Consider the following 3,053-nt stretch of genomic DNA (forward strand, 5'->3'; position numbering starts at 1 on the left):
CACTGCTCCTCAGAACTGGCATGTAATTTAAAACCTATGAATTGTTTGTTTCCATTTAATATTTTTCCATTTAATATTTTTGGACTGTGGTTAACCACAGGTAAGTGAATTTGCACAAAGTGAAACAGTGGATAACGGAGGATGCTGTAGATACTAACCCATCTAGGAGGTGCAGCATAACTTCCTACCCTTCAGATGGGCTGCACACAGTGACGTCCTTCCAAAGAGGAGCATGGAAAGGGAAAGAAAAGGAATGACTTTATGGTGGAGAAACCTGACAAACACTGTCTCAGGCAGGTGTTCAAGGTCAGTGCCAGCAGTGATGTCACATTGTTAGCATATAACCTTGATATGATGTGATGAGAATGGCACTTTACCTCAGTGGTCTTCTTCCTGAAAGTCAATAATAATATTCTTATCATCAAACAAATCTTAGTTGAGACACATTCTACAAAATACCCAACCAGTGCTCCTCAAAATTGTCAAGGTCGTCCAAAATAAGGAAAGTCTGAGAAACTGTCACAGTCATAGGGAACTCTAGGAGATCTATCCACTGAATGTATGCAACATAGTATCCTGGATGTGATCCAGAACACAAAACATTAATTGCACAAAGGTACTGTTAATGTAAGCTCTTAATAGGGGAAACTGGGAGCAGGTATATAAGAATTCTGTACTATATTTGCAACTTTTCTGTAAATCTAAAGCTATCCTAAAATGAGAAGTCTCTTTCTAAAATATAGAGAACACCCTTAATGTAAGTTACCACTAACATTTATTGAGTTAAATAATTCCTAAATATCTTATCTATGTTATCATATATAATGCCTTCCATAATCTCACAGAGCAGATACTATTATTTTACCTAATTTTGGGATGAGAAAACTTAGGCATACAGAGGTACAGAAATTTCATAATGTCACAGAGTTATCAAAGATGTGAAATGGGGTTTATGTGACAGCGGCCCTTACTTGTACTTGCTCTGCTAAGGAAGGTTTGGCCTAGGACCTTTACAGATTCATGTAAAAACAGGAAGTGATTTCATTTATCTATCTATCTATCTATCTATCTATCTATCTATCTATCTATCTATCTATTTAAAAAGTAATGCATTTACATGAAAATTATAAATCAGGTAATCCAACAGGTTGTAATATGAAAAAATTGTCTCTTACTAAAAATCTGCTTATACATTTATTTCTTCGCTGCCTGTTAGACTTGCCTATTTACTTTCTCAATCAAAAACAAGAGATTAAGCTCACATTCATCATCCCTCTTCTCCCTCCTTACTTAGATATGGGTTTATTTTTGACACTATTATTGCTTACCTCTATAACTTTAAATGTTTTAACTAAAACTCTCTTTCTTCATTGATCAAGTTTAGACTTGACTTCCCAATAATTAAGAGAGGAAATTAGCACCACATAGTTTCCACCTTAGGATGATTTTATCTTAATATTTTATTTGTGACATCTTTACTGAAATAAATAAAAGCAATGACTTATTATTTATCTGTATCATGAAGTGTATAGTACCTGGTAACAAAATGTGGTCTGTCAGACATTGTAAAGTAGTAGCTGCTGACAATGTATTACACTTAGAAAGTACGCTAGGCCAGCCTCAGTAGAGACTGACCATAGGCTGGGCTGGAGGGGGCCACACTGTCCTGACTGGAGATCCAGGAAAAGCTGGGCACACTGAGCCACTGGATGAATTGGATCGAGGTCACTGGGCTCGAGTTCAGTTCCTCTGCAAGAACTATCCAGAAGGCTGGAATTGAGATTTGTTGAGGAGGACAGAGCACTGTTAGAAACTTTCACCTAAGGGTCTTCAGAGTCTCATGGGGAGATCTTTTAAACTCCTAGCAATTTTTTCTTAATATTTTTTATTTCTTACATGTTTTTTTATTAAGTCCAAACAACATAGCATTTAACATTTAATAAAATGTCATACATTTGGTATTTAATATGACTGTTTGATATTTAATATGTTCTATTATCTAATTAAAGAACAAATGTTCTTTATCAAATGTATGAGGTTTCTCTGTCAAAATGAAATGTTTTTAATTAGAAAATGTTAAAAATATGTAAGTTTTTAACATTCATTAAAAGCATAAAGTTAGATATATTCTAAAGAAAATTAATTGCTCTGCTTATCCAGTTTTGTTATTACTAAGAACTTTAAAAATTTCATATATAGTATTTTAAAAATATGTATTTATTTATTCTAATTGATAAATAAAAATTGTATATATTTCTCATGAACAATATCATGTTTTGAAATATGTGAACATTGTGGAATGGTTAAACCAAGCTAATTAACATGCATTGCATTACATACCATATTTTTGTGGTGAGAACACTTGAAATCCATATGTAGAGATAGACTTTATATATCTATATAAATGTATAGGTTGTCTGTTTATAGAACATTTTGTACAAAATATGAAGTCTGCCTCTCCCATTACTTATTAGTATAAAAGTGCAATGTACACGTAATATTAATTGACATTTCTGGTGTGCAGATATATTTTAGAAAATGTGAAGATGCCAGACATAACCTTTATGAAGAAAGATAATCATTAAATTACTAGTTTATTTTCATTGTGGGGATTTTGAAATCAATTTGATACAGACTAAACAGCGTATCTATATAGTAATGTCGAACAATTAGCATGGAAAATCCAAGTACTGAGAAACCTCAATAGGCCAAAATATTAAGTAATATTCTTGTCAAAAAAAAAAATAATTCCAGTAGAGAGATAGGAAGAATGGAATCTAGAGTTCCATAGTAATATAGGGAGACTACAGTTAGCAACAAAGTACTGTGTCTCTTTGAATAGCTGGTCAAGATGACGTTGAATGTTCCCAACACAAAGAGGTGACAAGTGTTTGAAGCAACAGATATACTAAGCACCCTGATATGATCATTGAACACGGTGTGAATGTACCTAAATATCATATTGTACTCCATAAATGTATACAATTATCATAGATCAATTAAGAAAAATAAATTAAAAAGAGGGAGAAAAAAAGAGAGAAATAGAGAGTAGG

The sequence above is a fragment of the Galeopterus variegatus genome, unplaced genomic scaffold (assembly GCF_000696425.1).
Source record: "Galeopterus variegatus unplaced genomic scaffold, G_variegatus-3.0.2 Scaffold2053, whole genome shotgun sequence".
Lineage (NCBI taxonomy): Eukaryota > Metazoa > Chordata > Mammalia > Dermoptera > Cynocephalidae > Galeopterus > Galeopterus variegatus.